Source organism: Pristiophorus japonicus, chromosome 9, assembly GCF_044704955.1.
Source record: "Pristiophorus japonicus isolate sPriJap1 chromosome 9, sPriJap1.hap1, whole genome shotgun sequence".
NCBI classification, from domain to species: domain Eukaryota; kingdom Metazoa; phylum Chordata; class Chondrichthyes; family Pristiophoridae; genus Pristiophorus; species Pristiophorus japonicus.
In genome coordinates this window covers 113,814,297-113,825,381 of record NC_091985.1, presented here as the reverse complement: position 1 = coordinate 113,825,381, position 11,085 = coordinate 113,814,297, and the positions used below count along the sequence as shown (strand labels likewise).

At 46.5% G+C, this 11,085-nt stretch overlaps 2 non-coding genes across 2 annotated transcripts; both read left to right on the top strand.

Moving 5' to 3' along the window:
• The first annotated feature begins 477 nt into the window (after window positions 1–477).
• Window positions 478–668, top strand: LOC139274509 (U2 spliceosomal RNA). The gene has a single exon (XR_011595561.1). It is a non-coding gene; the product is annotated as a U2 spliceosomal RNA (small nuclear RNA).
• Window positions 669–1,136: 468 nt separating this feature from the next.
• On the top strand, window positions 1,137–1,325 carry LOC139274227 (U2 spliceosomal RNA). The gene has a single exon (XR_011595428.1). It is a non-coding gene; the product is annotated as a U2 spliceosomal RNA (small nuclear RNA).
• Window positions 1,326–11,085: the final 9,760 nt, after the last annotated feature.

Here is an 11,085-nt window from a genome sequence, read left to right as displayed (position 1 = left end):
ACGAACCTAAAAGAATCGTAACTAACTGAGTTACACTGGTGCAAATTGATTGGGGAAATGGGGATTTTGAAGTTACGCCAGAAAAACCAAGTTACTCCCAAAAAAAAAACAGAGCAACTCCTGGCCAAAACTGAGCCCCGTGTGTACAGTTATGAAGCCAGATCACCTCACCAGTCGGTTGTTGCATTGTCACTCAAGCAGCTGCTGGAAAACGTTTTGGTTGCATCGCAGCCTCTGACAGTGACGTACGTGTGGATAGGCACAACCCTCTCCATCTGATTGCTGGAATACTGTCACTTTACATATCTATGAAGCAGTTTCACTGAAAAAGGGAAAAAGGCAACTTCTGTAAACTAATCTGTTCCAATTAGAAAATAACAGTGAAAGAGTCAACAGTTATATGTCTTTGGGCACAGTCAGTCTGACTCAATAAAGGGAGGGCAAACGGGAGCTGAGAACAGTTTGGGCCGCCGCGGCATCGCTTCTCGGCCTTTTGGCTAAGATCAAGTGTAGTATCTGTTCTTATCAGTTTAATATCTGATACGTCCCCTATCTGGGGACCATATATTAAATTGATTTTTGGAACAGGGAGATGGAATAGGGGCTTGCTCCGTCCACTCCACGCATCGACCCGGTATTGCAGTGTCTCTGGGAACGGTGCACCTCCCTTTTGGGAGAATTTCAAAATTAAAAGCAGATTCATTCAAAACATCTCCTTTTTTCTTTCTTTTTATGCAGTCGCCGCAAAGGCACGGTGGGGAAGGGCCACAGTTTAAAGCCCTTCTGCCGCGCAAAACCCGGGGGCAGGAATCAGTACATAATTTATTTTTTGTGTACATAGAGCACCAAATCTGTAAACACCAATGTCGTGCTATGTACAATGCAAGGTCTGTTGCGAAATGCATGTTTGAAAAGAAAAATGTAAATATACCTTCACCCATTCCGTGTACTGTATCGTAACACATGAAACGTCATTTGTGTCAATGTACCACAATGTATCCTGTTTATTGTACCGAATTGCACTTCAACTGGAAAACAAGGAATGAAATGAACAGAACTGCCGTCAGCACCCAAATATAGTGTATGGGATTGCTGACCGCAGCTAAATGTACTGAAGTGCCTAATGTACTGTACAGATTTTTTTATGAATAAAGTATATTTTGAAAAAAAAATCTGTTCTTATCAGTTTAATATCTGATACGTCCCCTATCTGGGGGCCATATATTAAATTGATTTTTGGAACAGGGAGATGGAATAGGGGCTTGCTCCGTCCACTCCACACATCGACCCGGTATTGCAGTGTCTCTGGGAACGGTGCACCTCCCTTTTGGGAGAATTTCAAAATTAAAAGCAGATTCATTCAAAACATCTCCTTTTTTCTTTCTTTTTATGCCACACTCATTTTACTTGCCATTATTGCTTGCTTGCACAGCTCCTCCACTTTATCATTTCTACATCACACACAATTCAACAAAAAAAACAAACACCATTTCCACAACTCACTCACCCGACTACACCCAAACACAGCCTGCTGCACATTCGCTCTCAAATTTCAAAGATTTTGCACACATCTCACGCTTGTATCTTGTCACACAGCACACGGCGTGTATATTGTCACACAACACATGACATTTATATAGTCACACACCACATGATGTGTACATTGTCACACATCACACACGTGTATATTATAAAATCACATGGCGCACACTGTCATGACTCAGACATGTGTATACTGTAACACATCACATGGCATGTATATTGCAACACATCACATGGCGTGTATATTGTAACACATCACACGCGTGTATGTTGCAACGCAGATGTGTATATTGTTACACAGCACACAGCGTACACATTGTCACATATCACACACCGTGCACATTTTCACACATCACACGGCGCGCTCATTGTCACACATCACATGCGTGTATATTGTAACACATCACACGCATGTACATTATCACATTTCACACGTCGCGCACATTGTCACACACCATACGCGTGTATATTGTCACACCTCACATGATGTGTATATTGTCACACATCACGTGTGTATATTGTAACATCACACACAGCACACACATTGGCTCACAGACAACATGTATTTGTCACACATCACACATGTATATCATCACACGGCGTGTATATTGTAACACAGCACACGTGTATACTGTAACACATCACACGTATGTATATTGTAACACATCATACGGCGTGTATATTGTAACACAGCACACGTGTGTATATTGTAACACAGCACATAGCGCAAACATTGTCACACATCACACGGTGCGCCCATTGTCACACATCATACGCATGTATATTGTCGCACGTCACGCGTGTATATTGTAACACATCACACGCATGTATATTGTAACACGTCACAAGCATGTATACTATCACACATGTATATTGTCACACAGCACACGTGTATATTGTAACATCACACGCCGTGTATATTGTAACACAGCACACGTGTATAATATAACATATCACACAGCGTGTATATTGTAACACATCACACGTGAGTGTATATTGTCACACATCGCACGTGTATATCGTAACAAATCACACGACGTGTATACTGTAACACAGCACACATGTATATACTGTAACACATCACACGGCATGTGTATATTGTAACACATCACACGGCATGTGTATATTGTAACACATCACACGACCTGTGTACATTGTAACACATCACATGCATAGGTATATTGTAACACATCACATGTATGTATATTGTAACACATCACACGCGTGTAAATTGTAACACATCACACGTGAATATCGTAACACATAACACGCCGTGCATATTGTAACACAGCACGTGTGTGTATACTGTAACACATCACACAGCATGTATATTATAACAAAACACATGTGTATATTGTAACACATCACACATGTATATTGTAACACAGCACACGTGTGTATACTGTAACACATCACACGCTGTGTATATTGTAACACAGCACGTGTGTATATTGTAACACCACACGTGTGTGTATATTGCAGCACATCACAGACATGTATATTGTAGCACATCACACATCTGTGTATTTTGTAACACATCACACGTGTATATTGTAACACATCACACGCGTGTACATTCCCACACACCGCGCACAGTATCAGACATCACACCGCACACATTGTCACACGTCACACGGTGCGCACATTTTCACATATCATACGGTGCGCCCATTGTCACACATCATACGCATGTATATTGTCGCACGTCACGCGTGTATATTGTAACACATCACACGCATGTATATTGTAACACGTCACAAGCATGTATACTGTCACACATGTATATTGTCACACAGCACACGTGTATATTGTAACATCACACGCCGTGTATATTGTAACACAGCACACGTGTATAATATAACATATCACACAGCGTGTATATCGTAACAAATCACACGACGTGTATACTGTAACACAGCACACATGTATAGACTGTAACACATCACACGGCATGTGTATATTGTAACACATCACACGACCTGTGTACATTGTAACACATCACATGCGTAGGTATAGTGTAACACATCACATGTATGTATATTGTAACACATCACACGCGTGTAAATTGTAACACATCACACGTGAATATCGTAACACATAACACGCCGTGCATATTGTAACACAGCACGTGTGTGTATACTGTAACACATCACACAGCATGTATATTATAACAAAACACGTGTGTATATTGTAACACGTCACACATGTATATTGTAACACAGCACACGTGTGTATACTGTAACACATCACACAGTGTGTATATTATAACACAGCACGTGTGTATATTGTAACACCACACGTGTGTGTATATTGCAACACATCACAGACATGTATATTGTAGCACACCACACATCTGTGTATTTTGTAACACATCACACGTGTATATTGTAACACATCACACGCGTGTACATTCCCACACATCACACACCGCGCACATTATCAGACATCACACCGCACACATTGTCACACGTCACACGGTGCGCACATTGTCACACATCAGACCGCGCGTACGGTCACACATCACATAGTGCGCACAATGTCACCCATCACTCAATGCGCACACTGTCACACATCACATCGTGCACATTGTTACACATCACACACCGCGCATGTTGTCGCACATCACATCGCGCACATTGTCACACATCGCACGATGCAGCGCATTTGGAAAGTATTGACATAATAGGTACAAGTCAGAATGGATTTGTGAAAGGGAAAGCATGCTTTACAAATCTTCTGGAATTTTTTGAGGATGTTTCCAGTAGAGTGGACAAGGGAGAACCAGTTGATGTGGTGTATTTGGACTTTCAGAAGGCTTTCGACAAGGTCCCATACAAGAGATTAATGTGCAAAGTTAAAGCACATGGGATTGGGGGTAGTGTGCTGACGTGGATTGAGAACTGGTTGGTAGACAGGAAGCAAAGAGTAGAAGTAAATGGGTACTTTTCAGAATGGCAGGCAGTGACTAGTGGGGTACCGCATGGTTCTGTGCTGGGGCCCCAACTGTTTACATTGTACATTAATGATTTAGACGAGGGGATTAAGTGTAGTATCTCCAAATTTGCGGATGACACTAAATTGGGTGGCAGTGTGAGCTGCGAGGAGGATGCTATGAGGCTGCAGAGTGACTTGGATAGGTTAGGTGAGTGGGCAAATGCATGGCAGATGAAGTATAATGTGGATAAACGTGAGGTTATCCACTTTGGTGGTAAAAACAGAGAGACAGACTATTATCTGAATGGTGACAGATTAGGAAAAGGGGAGGTGCAGCGAGACCTGGGTGTCATGGTGCATCAGTCATTGAAGGTTGGCATGCAGGTACAGCAGGCGGTTAAGAAAGCAAATGGCATGTTGGCCTTCATAGCAAGGGGATTTGAGTACAGGGGCAGGGAGGTGTTACTATAGTTGCACAAGGCCCTGGTGAGGCCACACCTGGAGTATTGTGTACAGTTTTGGTCTCCTAACTTGAGGAAGGACATTCTTGCTATTGAGGGAGTGCAGCGAAGGTTCACCAGACTGATTCCCGGGATGGCGGTACTGACATATCAAGAAAGACTGGCTCAACTGGGCTTATATTCACTGGAGTTCAGAAGAATGAGAGGGGATCTCATAGAAACGTTTAAAATGTTGACGGGTTTAGACAGGTTAGATGCAGGAAGAATGTTCCCAATGTTGGGGAAGTCCAGAACCAGGGGTCACAGTCTAAGGATAAGGGGTAAGCCATTTAGGACCGAGATGAGGAGAAACTGCTTCGCCCAGAGAGTGGTGAACCTGTGGAATTCTCTACCACAGAAAGTTGTTGAGGCCAATTCACTAAATATATTCAAAAAGGAGTTGGATGTAGTCCTTACTACTAGGGGGATCAAGGGATATGGCGAGAAAGCAGGAATTGGGTACTGAAGTTACGTGTTCAGCATGAACTCATTGAATGGAGGTGCAGGCTCGAAGGGCCGAATGGCCCACTCCTGCACCTGTTTTCTATGTTTCTATGTTTACAAAGGAACAGGACCTGGCCAAAGCTATGGTAAACAAGGAGGTTGTCGGGATACTGGAGTAAATCTGGCCATGGTGAGGCCATCCCTGGCAGCAATGTGGTCGTGTGCTGATGCCCTCTGTCCTGTGCAGCATCAGGTGATTACGGAGAAGGTTGCTGGGGTTGTTGTTGGTGCTGCCGGTGTGCCTGGTGACGCGAGTGTCGGGGCTGATCGTGGTCAGATTCTGAGGAGCAAGGTGAGAGAGTATAAAATCATCATCATCATCATAGACAGTCCCTCGGAGTCGAGGAAGACTTGCTTCCACTCCTAAAATGAGTTCTTTGGTAGCTGAACAGTCCAACACGAGAGCCACAGACCCTGTCACAGGTGGGACAAATATTCATTAGAGGAAGGGGGGGTTGGTTCTGATTTACCACACGTTCCGTCCGCTGACTGTGCCTGACCTCTTCACGCTTGTAGCGTTGAGATTCAAAGAGCTCAATGCCCTCCCGGATGCATTTTCTCCATCTAGGGCGGTCTTCGGTCAGGGTCTCCCAGGTGCCAGTGGTGATGTTGCACTTCACCAGGGAGGCCTTGAGGGTGTCCTTGTAACGTCTGCGCTGCCCACCTTTGGCTCGTTTGCCATGAAGGAGCTCCGCGTAGAGCAATTGCTTGGGGAGTCTCTCATCTGGCATGCGAACTAAGTGGCCTGCCCAGCGAAGCTGAACGAGTGTGGTTAATGCTTCAATGTTGGGGTTGTTAGCCTGGGCGAGGACACTGATGTTGGTGCGCCTGTCCTCCCAGGGGATTTGCAGGATCTTGCGGAGACATCGTTGGGGATATATCTCCAGCGACTTGATGTATCTTCTGTACATCGTCCATGCCTCTGACCCATACAGGAGGGCGGGTATTATTACAGCCCTGTAGACCATGAGCTTGGTGGTCGGTCCTTGAACACTCTTTCCCTCAGGCGGCCGAAGGCTGCACTGGCGCACTGGAGGCAATGTTGAATCTCTGCATCAATGTCTGCCTTTGTTGACAAGAGGCTCCCGAGGTATGGGAAGTGGTCTACGTTGTCGAGGGCCATGCCGTGAATCTTGATGACTGTGGGGCAGTGCTGTGCGGCGAGGACAGGCTGGTGGAGGACCTTTGTCTTAAAGATGTTAAGCGTAAGGCCCATGCTTGCATATGCCTCGGTGAATACATCGACTATATCCTGCAGTTCAGCCTCAGAATGTGCGCAGACGCAGGCGTTGTCCGCGTACTGCAGTTCAACGACAGAGGTTTGGGTGATCTTGGACCTGGCCTGGAGGCAGCGTAGCTGAAACAGCTTCCCACTGGTTCTGTCGTTTAGTTCCACTCCAGCGGGGAGCTTGTTGACAGTGAGGTAGAGCATGGCAGCGAGGAAGATTGAGAAGAGGGTTGGAGCAATGACACAGCCCTGTTTGACCCTGGTCCGGACGTGGAATGGGTCTGTAGTGGATCCGCTGGTAAGGATCACGGCCTGCATGTCGTCGTGGAGGAGGCGAAGGATTTTGACAAACTTTTGGGGGCATGCAAAACGGAGGAGGACGCTCCATAAGCCGCACAGTCGACAGTGTCAAAGGCCTTTGTAAGATCGAAGAAGGCTATGTATAAGGGCTGGCGTTGCTCCCTGCATTTTTCCTGCAGTTGTGTTGCAAAGATCATGTCTGTTGTTCCCCATAGGGGACGAAATCCACACTGTGACTCCGGGAGGAACTCCTCGGCCACAGTGAGAAGACGGTTGAGGAGAACTCTAGTGACAACCTTCCCAGTGGTTGATACCAGGGAGATTCCCCTGTAGTTGCCGCAGTCGGATTTGTTCCCCTTTTTAAAAATGGACACCATCACTGCATCTCTGAGATCTCCCGGCATGCTCTCCTCCCTCCAGATGAGGCCATGTACCCGCGCCAATACGCCTCTCCGCCATATTTTAGCGCCTCAGCAGGAATTCCATCCGCACCTGTAGCCTTGTTGTTCTTGAGCTCTTTTGTGGCTTTGCCTACCTCGTGCAGTGTTGGGGTTTCACTGAAGTGGTGGCGGGATGGAGTTGAGAACACTCGAGTCAAAGGCACCCATGCTGATGAAATAGATGGCAGGTGAAGTAAAGATGACAGAAGCGATCTGTCAATGGTGGCAGAGGTAATGAGCTCAGACTGGATGGAGACTCGTGTAAAGACTTTCAGCATTTCTGAATCTCCCTACTGGAAATGCAGTTTAGAGAAGGGAACATTTCTCAATTGGCTGGGAGCTTTGACGTGACATTTGAAGCTGTCAACTCATTAACTGATTCAATGGCCAGTGACCTCCCGCCTCAGCTTCACAGACGAGCACTAAGCACAGCGGTGATACTGGTGGGCGACCTGTCCAATTCAAAAAGCGGGAGGAAAAGCATTGTGAAGTGGCTGTAAACAAGCCACTAATGATTTGAATTTGGTCCCCCGCCACTGCCGGTCAGGTCTGCTCAGCGCTGGCAGACCCGACATCGGGAAATGCAGGTGTGCGCGTTTGACAGCGGATTCCCGGCCCGCTGTCAATCATTTTAAAGTTCACAACTAACCCACCACCCATCCTGTCAACTAAACAATGGCAAAATTGCAGCCTATGATTCTATATAGAACAAGTTCCCACATTCAAAAACGGAAAGGAAACCACAAAGGCAGCTGCTGACCTTGCTGAGCAGAAGGCGGCAACATGGCGCACCGGCGGCAGGAGAAGTGACCTGTGGCGAGTAGCAACCTACGAAGGAAAGGAGAGCACGGTCAAGCAGCTGTAAACCCTTTTTCTTCTTTTCTCTTTTACAACTTCCCACCCCAGAGAGGCGAAGCTGCATGTTCCCAGAGGCACTGCAATACCAGGTCGATGTGTGGAATAGACAAAGCAAGCCACTGTTCCATCTCCCAGATCCAAAAAACAGTTTCATTTTTGTTCCCCAGATAAGAACATAAGAAAGAGCAGCAGGAGTAGGCCATTCGACCCCTCGAACCAGCTCCGACATTCAATTAAGATCATGGCTGATCTTTTACCTCAACTCCACTGAATGGTCCTTCCTCCCAGTTAGTGCCGCAAATTACTCTCCTTCCTCACAAGTTTACTGCCCTCCCTTAACCTCTCCTTCCATATAAACACACCTACCCATAATCATGGCCACTCCGTTGACCATGCCATCTCACAAGGTCTCGCTACCACTATCGTTTTGATTACCAATATGGCTATCCTTGTTTCCCTCTCCACTCACTTTCCCGTTCCCCCTCTCATCCGTACTTCCTTCTGTGTCCGTCGCCTGGATAAAGCTCGGACATGTCTATGTGCAGCACCAAAGTTCTGATTGGTTCTCTTGGAGGACAAGACACACCCAGCAGTTTCCCTGGAATGTGTAATTAGATCCTCCCTGTCAATGTAATCAGTGACTTTGCAAAGTTTAATTCGAGCTATTCTGACTGCCTGCTCCAGACAGAACAGAGCTCACTACCTTCAGGGATCTGCGGACATGCACTCCAAGGTCCCTTTGTTCCTCGACATTTCTCAGTGTCCTGCCATTTAATGTGTATTCCCTTGACGTGTTAGCCCTCCCCAAATGCATTACCACACACTGCTCTAGATTGAGTTCCATTTGCCACTGTTCTGCCCACCTGACCAGTTCATTGATATCTTCCTGCAGTCTACAGCTTTCTTCTTCATTATCAACCACACAGCCGATTTTAGTATCGTCTGCAAATTTCTTAATCATACCGCCTACATTCAAGTCTAAATCATTGATGTATACTGTTATGTATGCAACATCTTGTAACCAACATTCTACCGCCACCAGAGGGCGCATCCTTTGGAGTCCCAAGGGATCACAGCATCCCTTGGGAGCACTGTGTATAAGCAGGTCTTCCATGCTGTGCGGGCACTCTGGAGTCAGTATAAAGAGGCTGAGGTCATACTTACACATGTCTACAGTACTCAGTCACGTTGCTTTATTTGAGACGTAACAACTGGCGCTGAGTAATAGATAACGAAGCATCACGCGAAAATGCAGAGAACTGTTGGTATCCTAGAGAAATTTTCAGAAGGTGACGATTGGGAAGCCTTCGTGGAGCGACTAGACCAATACTTCGTGGCCAACGAGCTGGAAGGGAATGTGAACGCTGCCAAACGAAGGGCGATCCTCCTCACCGCCTGCGGGGCAACAACCTATGGCCTCATGAAGAATCTTCTTGCTCCGGTGAAACCAACAACCAAATCGTATGAACAACTGTGTACGCTGGTCCGGGAGCAGCTAAATCCGAAGGAGAGCGTTCTGATGGCAAGGTATCGATTTTATACATGTCAACGGTCTGAAGGCCAGGAAGTGGCGAGCTACGTCGCCGAACTAAGGCGCCTTTGCAGGACATTGCGAATTCGATGGATTTCTGGAGCAAATGCTAAGAGACTTTTTTGTGCTCGGCATTGGCCATGAGGTTATCCTTCGCAAACTATTTACTGTTGAAACACCGAACCTGAGCAAAGCCATAATGATAGCCCAGGCATTCATGTCCACCAGCAATAAAACCAAACAAATTTTGCAGCATAAAGATGCATCGGCAAGTACTGTACACAAAGTAACGTCGTCTTCAGGCAGGAATGCATATGGCAGAACGTACGTGCCTCCAGCTGCACGACCTCAGATGACCCAGAGTCTGCCATCAAGCAATTAATACCTTGTTGGCGCTGCGGAGGTGATCATTGAGCCCATCAATGCCGCTTCAAACACTATGCGTGCAAAGGTTGTGGAACAATGGGACACCTCCAGCGAATGTGCAGACGAGCTGCAAACCACCAGGTTGCAGATGAAGACCGATCCATGGCGGATCAAACTGAACTAGAGACTCGAACCAAGGAGGCAGAAGTACGGGGTACACACCTTCACCATGAAATGTCCACCGATCATGTTAAAAGTTGAACTGAACGGAATTCCAGTATCCATGGAATTGGACATGGGTGCGAGTCAGTCTATCATGAGCAAAAAGGCCTTCGAGAGGCTGTGGTGCAACAAGGCACAAAGACCCAAGCTGAGCCCTATTCATACCAAGCTGAGAACTTACACGAAAGAGCTGATCCCTGTAATTGGCAGTGTAGCAGTAAAGGTATCCTATGATGGAGCGGTGCATGAACTCCCACTATGGATTATACGAGGAGATGGCCCCACACTGATGGCCGCCAAGACGGAGGCCATCAAAAACGCGCCGAGACCACAGAACGTGATGGAGCTGTGGTCGTTCCTGGGACTCCTCAATTATTTTGGTAATTTCCTACCCGGGTTAAGCACCCTGCTAGAACCCTTACACATGTTGCTGCACAAGGGAGATGACTGGGTATGGGGGAAATCACAAGAGACTGCTTTTGAGAAAGCCAGAAATCTGTTCTGTTCCAACAAACTGCTTGTTCTGTATGACCCATGTAAAGGTTTAGTGCTAGCTTGCGATGCGTCTTCTTACGGGGTCGGGTGTGTACAACAAGCAAACGAACCGGGAACATTGCAACCGGTCGCTTATGCATCCAGGAGTTTGTCCAAGGCCAAAGG